This window comes from Aythya fuligula, chromosome Z (assembly GCF_009819795.1).
Source record: "Aythya fuligula isolate bAytFul2 chromosome Z, bAytFul2.pri, whole genome shotgun sequence".
In the NCBI taxonomy this organism is placed as follows: Eukaryota; Metazoa; Chordata; class Aves; order Anseriformes; family Anatidae; genus Aythya; species Aythya fuligula.
In genome coordinates, this window is record NC_045593.1 from 71,133,844 (window position 1) to 71,151,041 (window position 17,198).

Sequence of the window (17,198 nt, forward strand, 5' to 3'; positions counted from 1 at the left end):
TTGTCAAGTAAATAGCTGTTCCTCAGCATATTTCTACAGAAAAGCTGAAAAGCTTGTAAGTTCTTTGGGCTGGTCTCTCAAAGCCCCAGAAGAATAAAAACAACAGCCTTCAAAGTATGCGGTTTGCTTTTACAGTTGTGGCATGCCTACTATATCTTTCCAGAGGCAACTCTAATCAGAATGCTGATGAATGTGATGCTGACATTTGCTTCTCTGTCATGTTCTTTGGCACAAAATAATTTCCACTGGATTTTTGCTTATTTTCATAAAAAAAAAAAAAAAAAAAAAAAGCAGGTAGATCCAGTTATGCTGAAAGTCTGTCAGTTCTCTGTTAAAAATCAATTTTAATGCTTGACTAGTTTAAATTCATAAACTCATGTAGTAAAACATTAGAGTATCAGAAAAATATTTCTGTGATGCTAAACTCAATAAGAACTTCTGGTATTCTTATCTAGAATTCAAGCCAGCTTGTGAAAAACCTCTTACAATCCTGAATTATTTTTAGAAACTGATTTTGATAAAGAGAATTTAGCAATATATAGGTATAGGCTATAATGTGAAACCTGAATTATGCTCAGTAAGTTCCAGCACTGGATTTGAATAGTAAACAATTGGTTAATGACATTTTAATAAATATATCAAGTATAACCATATACCTTGAAGACCGTGATTTCCTTTCAGCCTGATTCTGTGTTCCTTACTAATTCATTTAATCCTAATCATGCAGACTTCTAAGCTGTTTTTCACTTCTATAACTGGCAGAGAATTTTGCATTGAAAAAAGTTAATTTTTGTAAGATATTTAATAGACATAAAATACTGCATACAAGACTACAGGTAAAATGATCTCAATAAAAATTTGAGGTATCTGCATGTGTGGACATGGATGCTCAGTTAATTTTTGCAACCTAAATTCAGAGAAGATAAGGACTGTTGCTGTTAATTTCAAAAAGTTCACCACAGTAACCCTAAAAGAAGATTACATTTTTGCCCCCCCCCGTTATTTTAGTAGTGGTAATTTAAGAGGGAATAACCAAAGGCCTATGCAATGCTATCTGTGATGATATTTCACAGTATTAAATAATAAGAAAAGAAGAAAGTCAGAATTGACTGGGACTTTTAAAACCTCATTTTCTGTTCTGTCAGGGATCTATAGAACTAGTTGAGGTGTAGTGTGAGGTGTTTTTGTCAAGAAAACAAAGTTCCCCTACATGTATGTGGCAGCTTGGAATTGAATCTAGCAGAAGGAATAAGAGGAATCTGATTTTAATTAAGGCATACAAGTAAATAATGATCTTAGAGATACTAAGATCTTACACAGAAACTTTTGAACTGTCACGTGAGGTTTTCAAATATGCAAAGCTCATGGTTTTATTACTGCAAACAGTTCTGCAGTCTAGAGTCTTCCATGAAAGACTTCAAAAATAGAAATCAAATAGAAACAAATAAGGATTCCAAAGGCTAACATGCTGCAGGTATACTTTGGCAATTAAATAAAGGGAAATAACTTCCAGATCATTCACCTCACAGCTTCAAAAACTATAGCAAGTAATAACACAATAAATCATCAAAATACTTGTTGCAAAACTAAGTTGGACAGCAAATAGCTTTTGTTTCCTAATAAGAAAAAAATCTTCTGTCAGATATGACTTCTTTTTTACCTTTCAAAAAAATATACTCCATTGAGGAATTCAGAAAGCTAAAGCTGCAGCACTTTGAGTGTGTAAATTAATTTCTGTGCCTCCTGCACTGAGATGTATTCCCATAAAACATTGATACACCCAGTGAGATGGTGAGCATGCAGACTTCATACAAATGAGTACAAAATACGCATTTGAAAATACAGGCAGAAAATTACCTATCTAGAATGTGTATAACCAGACTGATGGTTAAAAAAAAATAATTTTTTAAACCACTAATATTTTCAATATAGTGACAAATATCTTAGTATGAGATGATAATACATTGTTCAGCCTGCAATGGCTGAATGGAAGAATACATCTTAGTTTGGTGTGTGGATATTTTTGTATAAGGATAAACCTTCTCCACAAGGAAGACATCAATAAATAAGGTGTTTATGTAGAGGTATGAATTCCATTTCTTCCTTTCCCTACACAGAATGAGGAAAACAAAACAAAAAAAACAAAAACAAACAAACAAAAAACAGAAAACTAACTGGTTGCTTTGTAAGTTCTTTGGAAACTGTACAGGATGGGCTAGTCCTATTCAAATGAGGTGATGATGTAAGAACTGTAAGACTGTGATCCAGTCATTTGAGTCTGATGTGACACAACATTCCATAGCCTGTAAATCTGCACATAATTCATTCAAATTTGTGATAATTGTGTGTTTTTATGATGAGCAAATATTTTGATTCAGCATTAAGTATGCTGGCTTTCCACTTTTCACTGTTGGATAAAAATTCAAGAGACATCAGTAAGTGAGGCATTGACCTCTGAAGCTCATTTAAAAGGAGTTAACCATGCCTGTGGTTTTAAAAATGTGAGTCATTAACATGTGGATGTTGAAGAAAGGTGATGAATGTCTGGGTGTGTTTGTTATGTTGTGGTTTCACCTTTCTCTATAATATGCTCCTTCAGGGCATGTAGTATATACACTGCTTTGCGTGGTTGCAAATATTCTTCTGCCTCACATACAGCCTTTTAACATGTGACAGACAAGAGCTGTTTGTTTTCTTTTTGATAACCTGAAATCCACCACAGTAAATTGAGACAATAGAGCAAAGTGGGGTGTTAAGTCTTAGTAACTCCTTGTTTCAGTACTCCCCTTCAGTATTTTTCTTTTCCACAATAAAAGTAATAGGTTTCCTGACTGCCCTAGTGTTGTGCTCTGTATTAATTAATAGTATTTTAAAATGTTTTAAGGTCATTTTAAATACAGTAGGAGAAGTTTAAAGAGTATTACAGAAGCAAGGCCAAACCCCGCTGAGTAATTTTTCCTTGATGTAATACTCCATTTCTGACTGATAATTTCAGACACAGCATGTAAAAGTAGTAACTTCTCCATCTATTATTGTAATAATACCTTGTTGAAAGAGTTTTATAACAAAACGTTTTCTTTTTGTGTATTAATCTAAACTAGATTCAGATAAGTCGAATGACCATCTTACATATGTCAAAAAGAGGGCATACTTAACCAAATGAACTACTTCTAGTGATTGATGGTGTGATTTATGTGTGAAGTATGATTTAGTATGATTTATCAAATCTATTTTTTAATTTAATCGTAGGGATAGATAATATCTTGGGATGTTACAAACATCACTTAGGGTTAAAAGTTGAATTTAGTAGTTTTGTCCTAAAGCTAACTATCTCAATTTATGCAGTCACCTGCTGTGTTTCAGGCCATTAGTCAGCATCATTGTGTTTTGAGCTGAATTGGAAATGAGAGATAAATCACAGAACAAAGTAAAATATACAGTTTCTGGCAGTCTTGCAATGATAATTCATTCTTTTTTTCCTTTTCCTGCAGTGAGAGAACAGTCATTTTACTGCATACTTTGTACAAGGTGAAAGTTTTGTTTCTGATGTAAGTTAGACTGATCTAGTAATTTTTACCTGGAAGCCTTCTGATATGCAGAAATTGAGATTTAGTTGTTCCCTCTATTTATATTTAGTTGTAACCTCTATTTTAGCCTAAGTCATGCCTTCTGTAACAATTTTTTAGTGTTAACATTCATCTGCTGCTCTTAATTTTAAGTTCTTGTCACCTTGGAGAACTACAATATTAGTATACTTTTTTCTCAGTTTCCTCATCAGTAAAATGCAATGAATTTACCTTGATGGTAAAATACTTGCTTAGTTTGGTTTGATATGAAAATATATTGTATTTTGTTCTTAATAATTTCTGTAATTTTGTATGTTTCTGTTAATTAAAATTACAGGTAATTTGGACTAAATGATCCGTATCAGTCCCTTCCAACTTGGGATTTTCTATGATTCTAGGTAATGGAAGAAATTTTTATAAATATACTTTTAAAGTAAAGACAATGCAAATGTGTTGAGAACTATCAATGCTATATACCTTTCTATTGTCTGTAATGTCTGGGTGTCTCAGTAGGATCAAGATCAAATATATCAGATGCATGTGTATATTTCATCAAAATGTGATTTTAAGTATCACAGAATCACAGAAGAGACCTCCAAGATCACCTACTCCAACCTCTGACCTAACACTAACAAGTTCTCCTCTTAACCATATCACTAAGCTCTACATCTAAGCATCTTTTAAAGACCTCCAGGGATGATGCCTCCACCACTTCCCTTGGCAGCCCATTCCAACAATCCTTTCAGTAAAGAAGTTTTTCCTAATATCCAAACTCAACCTTTCCTGGTGCAACTCTAGCTCATTCCACCTCATCCTAGCACCAGACACATGGGAGAATAGATCAATCTCCACCTCGCTACAGCCTCCTTTAAGGTACCTATTGTGGTGGTTTTACTCAGGTGGGCAGCCGAGCTCCACCACAGCCGCTCTCTCACTCCCCCTCCTCAAAGAGGAACGGGGAGAAAATACGATGAAAAGGTCTCAGAGGTTGAGATAAGGACAAGTAGATCATGCCATAATTATGGTAACGGGCAAAACAGACTCGGCATAGGGAGATAGTAAGATTTATTGCTTATTACTAACAAGCTAGAGAAATGAGAAACAAAGGAAAGAAACCAAAAGCACCTTCCCCCCCCATCCACCCTCTTCCACCTCCTCCCCCTGAGCAGCGCAGGGGAACTGGGGAATGGGGGTTATGGTCAGTCTACAGCACTTCTTCTCTGCCGCTCCTTCTCCGTCACTCTCGTCCCCTGTGCTGTGGGGTCCCACCCATGGGATGCAGTCCTTGATGAACTGATCCAGCGTGGGCTTCCCACAGGCAGCAGCTCTTCCTGAACTGCTCCAGATATGGGTCCGTACCACGTGGTCCATCCCTCAGGAGAAAACTGCTCCAACCTGGCTCCCCTACGGGCAGCAGCTCCTGCCAGATCACCTGCTCCTGCGTGGGCTCCTCTCCATGGGCTACAGGTCCGGCCCAGAATCTGCTCTGGCAGGGGTCTTCCACAGGCAGCAGCCTCCGTCAGTGCAGGTCCACCTGCTCCACCGTGGTCTCCTCCATGGGCTGCAGCATGGAACCCTGCTCCACTGTGGTACTCCATGGGCTGCAGGGGGACATCCTGCTTCACCATGGTCCTCACCACAGGCCACAGGGGACCTCTGCTCCGGTGCCTGGAGCACCTTTCCCCCTCCTTCGTCACTGACCTTGGCTGCAAGGCCTGCAAGGTTCCTCACTCCTCTCACTCTCACAGCTGCTGTGTGGTACAGCGTTTTTTCCCTGTCTTAAATATGCTCTCACAGATGCGCAAAACAACATTGCTTATTGGCTCAGCTCTGGTCAGCAATGGGGCCCTTCCCAAACATGGGGCAGCTTCTAGATCCTTCTCACAGAAACCATCCCTATGGCCCCGTGCTACCAAAACCTTGCCACATAAACCCACTACACCTATAGAGAGTGATAAAGTCACCCCTGAGCTCTTCTCCAGGCTAAACGATCCCAAGCTCCCTTAGCTGTTCCTCGTAAGTAAGAGTAATTTTTTCTTGCAGTCAGGTTCATGTGGATCCTTACACAACGCAGACTCCCCATAAACTTAAGGAAGGTAAATCTGCTCTCTTTTTGTTATTCTGAATTTCCAGAGAGGTATAAATATATATAATAGAAGCAGAATACAGAAATATAATTAGGTGAAATTGAAAAGTGATGTTTCATAATTACGTGTGTATTGATCCAACCTGCCTCTGATTAATTTTTTTAAAGAATATTTATTAAAGAATTTTTGTTCAAAATGGTCTAGTTAAAGAGAATGTCAACGAGTCTGTTATAAATGATACTCTATTTCATTTACACCTTGACAGTAATGTATTTATGAGAAACTAATACATCCCCTCTCCATGCTGCATGACAGAAGCCATAGAAACACACATTAGCTGTTAGTAGCTTATATGGAAACATAGTGCCTGTCCTTTCTTAGAGCAGTGAATAATGTTGCTTCTACAAATCATTCAAAAAGAACTAGAAAGGGATTCTAAATTTCATGAGTGTCATATTTTTCCCTGCCGCTTATTCTTTGTAAGTGGAGCACCCTCACTAATGCAGATGATGCACAGAGACTGTATGAGGTTTTTGGCAGGCTTTTTCCTCTTCTTGAGGAATTTGATCTATGAACCCGTTCCGTGTTTCAGAGAAGCTGTAGTAGTTAGTTAACATCATGCTTCCATTTTTCATAAGCTCTGGATAAATTTGGTCTATGTAATAGCTTGTCGTGAAGACCAGAGTGCAGTATTTTTCAATAATGTTTTTATTGCTAGTCTTTAAAAAATCATTGGACAGTTTGTAGATACATATATTTTAGATGCTAGTTTGTAGATCATGAATCTTCGTTACAACAAAATGACACTGATATAATTTAAATGTACTTTATTTACAGCAGAGTTTTTCTTTGGACTAGTATCACTAATTAGCTTTGCTGTCTGCTGTTGTGGGGTTGTGTCCACACTAATGTCATTGTTTTGAATACAAGTGTGATTTCTTGGAAGCAAACCTCATAGCTGTCTTCAGTTGTTCTTTGCTTCAGCCCAGCTGTCAACAGCAGTCTCAGGATGGTTGGCTTTGTTGAAACTGAAGTGATTTATGTCCACCTCTGGACATTTGGACTCTTGGGCCAGATAAGACCTAGACTATAGTTAAGTTTCCTGAATTATGAGGGTATGAATTATTTGGCTGTATGGATTCACTGCAGTGCTTGTTAAAGTAGTGTGTAAAGCCAGTGTGTAGAACTCAAGCCTCTTGATGTTGAAATTAGAGGAAGCTTTTTAATTCCCATGACTTTAGCGATTTCAGGAAATTAATTCCTACAGCACTGTTTTATTCAAAAGTTACACTTAACAAGACTAGGATTACCAAGTATCATTGCATTTTGTCTACATGTGCATAACCAGCACATGTAGGTTTGCCACCATTCATTCCTTGTGTTTCTGAAAAACAAAACAAAACAAAACAAAACAAACAAACAAACAAAAAAAAAACATTTGTAGCTAACTTACTAGTTTTTAAGATTGCTTGTGATTTTCTTTTGTCTGTTTGTTCAGTAAACTCTTTCAATATCACAGTTATATAATCTTTAAAGGTTACTTTTTTGAAACAAGAGTACATTGAATTTGGTAGCTATCACTGATGCCAAAAGAAGTCTTTTATGAGTAGGATTATCTCAGAATTATTTTTCTGTGCCTTCTACTTTCTCCTGATCTTAGCGTCTAATACTTAAGAGTTAAAAGAGTTCGTAGTAAGGAAACAAGAATACTGCTTGGCTGATATAACACTTCCTTCATAGAGGCTGTTCTTCTGGGCTTTGCCCACCTTCAGCTGAGAGTCATGATTCATCTACTAACATCAAAGATCATCCTACACAGAAGAACATAAATATATAAAGTAATTATTTAAGACTGCATGATTCAGCACTCTGTTAGATGAGCAATAGTTATCAACAATAATAAGCCCGTGGAAGTGAGTGATAATGCGCTTATAATAGAAGGCAAAACAAAATCCTTAAATTCAGTAATACTTTCCAGGAATTCTGCTGTGTGCTTGGTGCCTGACACAAACCATATATTTTAAACTCCTTTCATGTGTTTAAACTTACTTGGCTAATCATACAAGTAAAATAAGGATGTGTGAAAATAATTTTAGGATTTAAATTCACTCCAGGGCCTTGGACTGTGTAACTACTGACTGGTGAAACAGTAAGCACTATTGGTAATACATGTAGTTTATACATGAGTTTATATGCCCTTATAATCCAGCAACTGTTGGATTTTCTCTTAAAAAAAAATAAAATAATAATAACTTGCCAACACACTGAAGAGTAAGGATAGTTCTAAATGAGTGGCCAGATTTCTGTAGTTATATTAGTTAACCAAGGACACAAATGAGTTTATGAAGGCCTTCAGACTTAAGTGTTAATAAGGAAATATTCAGTGGAAAAACAACAATATATTGGTTTGCTATGTATTTAGGGGTTTTGTAATGTATATGCACAAAAACAAAATCACAGAACAAGCAACTTTTACCTCTTGCTTCAGACTGAGAAAGCTGCAAGCTTAAATGAAAGTTGTTTGTTTTATCTCCTTTTTGCCTAAAGCTATTTAAGATTGACAGCACTATAATGAAAGAAACCTAGAAAAAAAATACCAAATGTATACTGTGTGCCTATGTGGAATGCCTGTTGTCACTTACGAAAATAAAATTGAAACACTGCTTTTTATTTAGTGCATTCTCATGTATAGAAAACTTATTTTCTTTTGCTAATCCACCAAGGACAACTGGCTAATTCTTAAATCTCTTGGGATGCTTTCATAATTAACCTGTCATGGTGAGGCCATGCATTGTAGAGCAGTATTTCAAGATAGATCTGTGGCATAATATGTCATTATAGTCTGTGTTTACAAAAGCAATTTACAGAGATATTAAACTAGTGAAATTGCACTTAAATATAAAGCTGTTTAAAATTGTGGTTTCTAAACTGTGACATCCATTTTTGAAAAGAAAGCAGTGAGTTAGGTGTCAGATAAATTAGTTTTTAAGATTATATTTTGTACCTCACTGCCCATTTATTATGTTTTTAATTAGGTATTGGCTGTGTATTTGGTAAGAGTAACTGAAATCAGTGATGCAAAAGTTGTCCATGCTGCTTCACATCTCTGAGATGGCAGTCCAAGCAATATGAAATTCCTTCATAAGGTACATATTTTCATTTTCTTTATTTACAGGGAGATAACTGTCACGAGACGTTTAGCTAGCCATGTTCCAAAGCAGATACACTAAGAGTCATATCTCTGTTAAGAAAAAGGCTTTTAAGAATGACCTGTGACATGCTGATTATATTTTTTTTTTTAGCCATGCAATCAATACATTTACTGGCAAGCATAAAATCCTGCTGAAACTCAGACCCCTGTTATGTTCTTTCTGCTGTCAAAAATGGTAAATTTATCTGTTTTTCAGGAGTCATGCTGACCAAGGGAAGCTAGTAGGTGCGTTTTGTTTGTTTGTTTTAATCAAAGCTTTTGATTTTGTGTCTCATAGTATCCTTCTGGAAAAACCATCCGGCATATAGTTGGGCAAATACAAAGCACATTGGGTGAAAAATTAGCTGATAGGTTGGGCCAAAAATGTTATAATAAATGGGTTTACATCGAGCTGGTGACTAGCTACTAGTGGGGTTCTGCAAGATTCCATATTAGGGCTAGTTCTCTTCAAAGTTTTTATAAATGCTCTGGACACAGGAGTGGAGTATGCAGTAAGCTTGCAGATGATGCTAGATTAGGAAGAGCTGGTGACTTGACTGAGCAGAGAAGCCTTGCAAAGAGAGCTTGACATAATAGAGGTCTAGGCAAGCACTGACCATGTGAAATTTAGCAAGAGCAAGTGCCAGGGATGGGCAATCTTGAATATACATAAAGACTAGGGGTCAAGAGGCTGGAGACCAGCCCTGCGGTCTCCAGCATCGCTAGCTGGTTGAGGGAAGTGATTGTCCTGCTCTAATCTACTCTGGTGTGGCCTCACCTCTAGTACTTAGTGCAGTTTGGGGTACCACAGTATAAGGACACAAAACTACTAGAGAGTGTTGAAAATAGGGCAGTGAGGATGGTGAAGGGTCTGGAGGGGAAGACATACGAGGGAGTGGCTGATATCCCTGAGTTTGTTCAGCCCAGAGCAGAGGAGGCTGAGGGGAGGCCTCATGGCAGCCTGCAGCTCCTTCACAGGGGCAGCAGAGGGGCAGGTGCTGAGCTCTGCTCTCTGGGGACAGAGACAGGGCCAGAGGGAACAGCATGGAGCCGGGACAGGGGAGGGTCAGGCTGGGGGTTAGGAAGTGGTTCTTCATCAAGAGGGTGGTCCAGTGCTGGGGCAGGCTCCCCAGGGCAGTGGTCACAGCACCAAGCCTGACAGAGTTCAAGACATAATTGGACAGTACTTTCAGACTTAGGGATTGATTTTTTGGTGTAGCCTTATCTGGAGCCAGGAGTTGGATGCAGTGATCTTTCTGGGTCCCTTCCAACTCAGGATATTCTGTGATTTTGTGATTTGGTGTATCTATGCTACACTTACGCCCTGGTCTAGGAAGAGATGTAAATAATAGTCTTGTTTTCAGCCCTGCAGGGAAGTGTTGTTGCTGGGTTAAAAGTGTTAATAGCTACTTATAAGTGGGATTTAAGGATAAAATAAATATATTTCTCTTTATTATGCCAGCTGTTCTGATTATTTTTGTTTTGACTTCAGTGTTTAATACCGTTGGTGGAGACAGTAAACAATTGAGAACTAGATTAAGCTAAGAACCATTTAAGTCAGAGTTTTTGTTCTACTCTTTTATTTCCAGGATGATGAGGTTGAGAAGCAGAGCATGGAAAAGAATGTTGATTTTCATCCAAACATGAGGTCTGTGCATGGGATGTGGAAATGAGGTTTTCATTGTTTTGAACATTTCAGCACAGCAGAGCTGAGCTGGTATAAAGAATGAATAACCTGCTTTTGCCAATTAAGAATTCAGGCTACTTTCACATAGCAGGGTAGAAAACATGTCAAAATATTCCAGCTCTTGTCTTCTCAGATATCCCAGTTATTATTGGCAGGAATACTGCCAAGCATTAACTTTACTTGTTGTAAAGGCAGGAAAGAATCACAGCATTCTAGAATAGTTTGGGTTGGAAGACACATCTGGAGGTTAACTGGTACAACTGCCCTGCTCAAACACAACTATCTAGAGCAGGTTGCCCAGCACAAAGTCCAGGCAGTTTTTGAAGGAGGAGTGTGACTCCAAAACATCTGTGAGCAGCTGGTTCTGGTGTTCAGTTACCCTCACAGTAAGAACACGTTTCTGATGTTCAGATAGTGTTTTTCAAAGGGAAATCTAAGTTCCATGCAGGGAGTCTTAATTTTGCCTTAATTTCCAAGTTATCCAGCCAGTGTTAAACAAGGCAGAAAGCTTAGGAGAAGAAGGAGTATTCTGAAGGTTCTTTAAATTGTGACTTTTTTCTGTTCTACAGGGAATTAAAAACTATCAGTTATTTTTGAGCAGAAGCATGCCACAGTCAATAAAAGTCTTCACTGCTTTTTCCGTACTATTGCAGTTCTACTATCTGTTATGTTTAACTTGTTATATAGTTGGGTTGTGATAAGGCTTATCTTGAAACAAAACAAAACAAACAACCAAAAAATTAACATAAACAGGAAAGGAAGTAAAGTTCCTGATGTGATTTCTGTGGTCTGTTTGGCCATGGTGGAGAGAGATTTAACTATATGAAATTGTGGCAGGGCTGTGAAACTGGGAATTTGGGGCTTTAAGCATTGCACAAAAACATTAGCTATTAATTATTTATCATAACAGACGTAGAGTTAGGTGAATACAGCAATTAAAAGGGAAACTGTTTTTCCCTTTGTCTTCTTTTCATTAACTTTCAGTGAAAATGAAAAAATATAAATCCAGCCAAACCTGAACATGGATTTCTATTTAATTCTCCTGTTTATGTTATCATTTATTCTTTCTGTCATCCTTTCTTCTGAGTTTTGGGTGATGTTTTTTATAGTCCTGAAGCATTTTAGTGTATGACTACAAGACTAGTCTGCATACTTTTTTAAATCCCATTAATGCAAACCACTGATGAGAAATATGTCAATGTAGAAACGTGAAAACCGCGAAGTAATGTATTACACTAATTTATGTTGTAAAATTATAGAGCTGTCACATAGCTTGGATTTGTTTTGAAATATTTCTGATCCAAATTTAGATTAGATGGGAAAAAAGCATATCTGGTGAGAAGATAAAGTTGGCCAGATGGACCTTGCAGCTTTACACCCAGGTCATAACAATATAGGCCTGGAACTGTTGGAATAAAAGATTGAGGCATGGGTAGTATTGGAACAATTTGAGGTTGCAGCTACCCTTAAGAGCTGCTTAGAATGATGTATTACACTGAGCTACAGCTGATAGAACTTCAGTTTTCCTTTTAGTAAATTACATGAAAACATAACATTTACAGGAAACATTTTACAAATGAACCAGTTTGGCTAGGAAAAGACAAGTAAATATGATCCTATATGTTTTCCCCCCTCTGATTCTTTCTTTTTTTTTTTCACCTCACAACTTACGACTGGTGATTCAGATAGTAAAAATCTAATGTACTGAAACTGCATTAAATAATTACTCCTTCCTTTGGATTTACATATAACTACATCAGTGTTTTTTTTCTTTTCTTCCCCAAATTTTTAGTGTATTTGCTTAAAGTTATTTCTTTGTATTTATTGATGTTACTTATATCCCTTGCTTATCACCATCATCTAAAGGTTTCTTAAAATCGATGGAATTGAAGAGGCACAAATCAAATCCAAATGCGTAATGAAGTTAACCAGTGTGATGAGGGTAGACAGGGGACTAAAAGCTGGTATTGAAAATCAGCACCAGATTAAGAACTTTCTGTTGAAAATCTTATATGTACAAATAAATTTAGAAATTATACTGAAAGACTAGCATCTATTGCTTGAAGAAAACTGAAGCTATAGGGTTGGATTCACCTTACATTTCCACCAGTGGAACAAATCGTTGAGGTGGTTTAATGCCAAAACCAAACCAAGAGAGTTAAAAAAAAATATTTCAAAGCCTTTCATTCGGTTCCAGGCCTGCCTCTTAAAATCACTGTCTATAAATCAAAGGTTAAGGTACATTTACCAATGCTATGCTATGTTTTTTATTTTTGTGTGTTGTACATGTTTGACTCTGTTACTGCTTTTGGACTGTACTAGGAATATCTGACTTTACTAAGAAGTTTGTTAACTAGAAAAGTAGGAAAAGAATCATAGTTTGCCTTTTTCAAAAAAGAATCCAGAATAGTCGTAGAAGGAGTTATCTGTATAGTAGAAAGGTCATGACACATAATTTTAATAATTCAATTTTAATTGTCGTGTACAAAGAAGCTTGACCGGCAGAATGAGGGAGATGATTCTCCCGCTCTACCCTTTTGAGACCCCATCTGGAGTACTGCATCCAGTTCTTAAGTCCCCATCACAAGAGAGATGTGGACCTGCTAGAGTGGGACTGGAGGAGGGCCAGAAAAGTTATCAGAGGACTGGAGCACCTGTCCTACAAATAAAAGCTGAGAGAGCTGGGGTTTAGCCTGGAGAAGTGAAGGCTCTTGGGAGATGTTACCGCATCTTTTCATTTCTGTAAAGGGCTTATAAGGTAGGTGGAGAAACACTTTCTAGTAGGGCCTATCGTGATATGACAACGGGTAATGGTTTTATTTGAAAGAGAGTAAATATAGGTTATGTACAAGGAAGAAATTAATTTCTGTGAGGGTGGTGAGACACTAGAACAGGCTGCCAAGAGAAGTTGAGGATGACCTATCCCTGGAAGCACTCAAGGTTGGACAGAGCTTTGGTCAACATCATCTAGTGAAAGGTGTCCATGTTCATGACAGGGGTGTTGGACTACACGGTCTTTAAGGGTCCCTTCCAATCCAAACTATTCTATGTTTCTATGGATCTTTGATTTTGCACTTAGTATTTTTATTTTTGTTTAGTTTTGATGTCTTCCTCCTTGCTAGAAGGATAACTTAACCATGGTTTGCTTTTGTAGAAGTTTTAGAAGCATTCCTCCAGTGTTTTGTTTGTGCCCCACTATTCATAGGGAAAGGAGGCAGATTTATATATATTCTTCTCAGAGTTAAATACAGGAAGAATAAAGGAATTTACATTTGTAATGAAAAAGTTGAAGTCCAGTTGGCCAATATCTTCAAAAAAGTGCTACGTGCGATCTTCTGTTAAACAACAATAGATTATGTTGGTGTACACATTGGAACAAATCACAGAATGATAGACTCACTCAGGTTGGAAAAGACCTCTAAGATCATCCTTAACGCAGCACTGCCAAGTCCACCATTAAATCACGTCACTAAACACTATGTCTACATGTTTCTTCAAGACCTCCAGGGGTGATGATTCAACCACTTCCCAGGGCAACCTGCTCAAATGCTCCACAATCCTTTCACTAAAAAAAAATTTCTCCTAATATTCAACCTAAACCTTCCCTGGAACAGCATGAGGCCATTTCCTCTCGTCTTATTGCTTGGTGCTTGGGAGAAAAGCCTGAGCCTTGTCTCAGTATAATCTTCTTTAAGGTAACTGTAGAATGCAATAAGGTCTCCCCTGAGCCTCCTCTTCTCTGGGCTAAACAACCCCAGCTCCCTCAGCCGCTCCTTGGAAGACTTGTTCTCTAGACTCTTCCACAGCTTCACTGCCGTTCTTTGGACACAATCCAGGACCTTGATGTCCATCTTGTAGTGAGGGGCCTAAAATTGAACACAGTATTCAAGGAGTATTCATCAGAGCTGAGCACAGAGTGACAATGACTTCCCAAATCCTGTTGGCCACACTTACTTCTGATAGAAGCTAGGATGCCGTTGGCCTTCTTGGCCACCTGAGCACACTGCTGGCTCATATTCAGCCAACTATCAACCAGTATCCCCAGGTCCCTTTTCTCCTGGCAGTGTTTCAGCCACTCTTTCCCCAGCCTGTTGCTTGGGGCTGTTGTGCCCCCAGTGCAGGATCCAACACTTTGCCTTATCTCATCCAGTTTGTTTCTGTCTGCAGAGTCCTCCTACCCTTGAGCAGATCAACACTTGTGCCTAACTTGGTGTCATCTGTGAATTTACTGAGGATGCACTCAATCCCCTCATTCAGATAACTGATAAAGATATTGAAAAGAACTGGCCCCAGTACTGAGCGCTGGGGAACACCACTTGTGACTGGCCTCCAGCTGGATTTAACTCCATTCACCACAACTCTTTAGGCCCAGCCTCCCAGCTAGTTTTTAATCCAACAAAGCATATGCCCATCCGAGCCATTAGCAGTCAGCTTCTTCAGGAGAATGCTGTGGGAAACATTGCCAAAAGCCTTATTGAAATCTAGGTAGACAACATTCAGTGTTTCCCTCACCAACTTGTCATTCAAGGAGATCAGGTTTGTCAAGCACGACCCACCTTTGATAAACTCATGCTTACAGCCTGATCATCTGGTTGTCCTGTAGGTGCTGTGTGATGGCACTCAAGACAATCTGCTCCATGACCTTCCCAGGCACTGAGGTCAAACTGACAGGCCTGTATGTAACACTGAAGGTAATTACACCTTATTAAAAATGTATTCAGGAGTAACCTACAGAATTACTGTGCTCCTGTTTCCTAGCACAAGATCTATTTCTGCTTTTTAAAAATGTCCGTCCTTCCTTCCTTCCTTCTTTCCTTCCTTCCTTCCTTCCTTCCTTCCTTCCTTCCTTCCTTCCTTCCTTCCTCCTACCCTCCCACCCTCCCTCCTTCCCTCCCTCCTGTCCATCCTTCCATCCGTCCTTCCGTCCTTCCGTCTTTTTAGTGCTAGAGCCATAGCTAGTTATGTGGTGTACTGTCCCCATACATTAGCAGAGTAAGATGGTCTCTATCCCAAAGAACTTCTGTCCTTCAAGTCTGCTTAACTTTGATTGTTAACTCAGATTTGGTACATAACTAGAAACAACTCTTTATTTATCTGCTGCCTCATACAGTAGAGATGTTAACTAATCAACCTAAACTCTTGCAAGTGGAGATGAGACCTAGAGAGAGGTTAAAGCAGAATGGAAATATTTGGTTAGCAAAATTGAAAACAAAAAACAAACAAAAACAACAACAACAACAACAAAAAACACATGGTGACGTACACCAGTAATATAGGTACTATACAGAACAAAAGGTCTCACTTCAGCATTTCAGACTGAGGAACTGGTTAACAATGCAGAAATCTTTCAAAATACTTTTTTATTCTGTAAATGCAAAATAAATACATAAATAAATAAGTAAAAATTGCAGACTTTCTGTATTCAGAAACAAAGCTCTTTAATGTTGAAAGGAAATTCTCTTCCTGTTTTTTTTTTTTTTTGTTTAATAAGGCAATTTCATTAATTTCAGTGACTGCAGAGACCTACCAGACAGCTCTTTTGAGCTGTGGTTTATAGCTTCTACAATTTCAGACTTACTGAGTAACTGTTTTTCCCCAAACAATTTTGTAAAAAACACATCTTTAGACATAACTTGTCTTTCCCTTAATGCACATACAGATGTTCAAGCATTGTTCAAAATATAATTCAATTTTCCGTAGCCTAACCAGTCTGTATATCATTTTTTGGTGAATGATACCCAGGTGTTTTATTTTGCAAAGTGATGGGTTTTAGAGTATATTTGTAGTATTTCTGGTTTCTGATACAGATCTATTAGAAGTTCAAGATTTCCAATGATCCACAATATAAAACCATTTCTTATTTTACCCTGTATTTCCGTTACACTGTTTTAGATTTTTATTTATTTATTTATACCTTTTAAATTTTGGATACTTATGCTTTATCCCACACAGCACTAAAGGCAAAGTTTTAAAAATTGTCTTTAATTGTTATTTGTTCTGTCTCTTGCATGTTCCTGAGCAAAGATACAGAATGCAAACAGAGAATTTTTATGTGTTTGAAAGCACAGCTTTGAAACATTGATGGCATTGCAGAATATCCAAGCCATTCATGAAACCTTGCAGTCTTTTTAGCCTTTCATGATATTTCTTCTTTATCCCCTGAAGGTGTAACATCTGAAGTATTGATCCAAACCATGAACTGAGAAGAATATCATAGTTTCATTCTTACTTGTATATCAAGTAGATGCCAAGATTAATATATATTGGCATGTCAAATCTATCAACACAGAGTTCACGAAAAATTCTTTGTTCTCATTCTTTTGTGCTTAAAGTCACTTTTGAGTAGAAGTACCATGAGACTATGCTGTTGAAAATACCAACGATATATTAAAAATAGATACAGATTTGAAGAAAAATAGCTTATGGCTTATCAACCCCATCAGAGAAAACATCAAAGAAAACATTGTGAACCAGAGTAAAAAAAAAAAAAAAAAAAAAAGGTTTGAGTTGGTTTTAGACATCGCTTTTACCAATCAAAATTGCAAACACTATTTATCAATGGACGTTTTATATGAGATCTTCCTTCTAGATCTGCTGTTATACATATCTTTGTTTTTAATTATATTCACAGTATTGACATTTATGAGTGACTTGTGAAGCTGTCAGAC

General features: G+C 37.7%; 1 protein-coding gene across 3 annotated transcripts in view; it reads left to right on the plus strand.

Moving 5' to 3' along the window:
- Positions 1-17,198, plus strand: part of LINGO2 (leucine rich repeat and Ig domain containing 2) — a 558,918-nt gene that overhangs the window by 27,018 nt on the left and 514,702 nt on the right. For 2 of the 3 annotated variants that reach the window (XM_032206181.1, XM_032206178.1), the window contains exon 1: positions 8,697-8,799. The exons of the other annotated variant lie outside the window; for it this stretch is intronic. The gene's annotated coding sequence lies outside the window, so the exon portion shown is untranslated. Of the gene's footprint in view, positions 1-8,696; positions 8,800-17,198 lie in introns of those variants that run through there. 3 annotated transcript variants of the gene reach the window in all.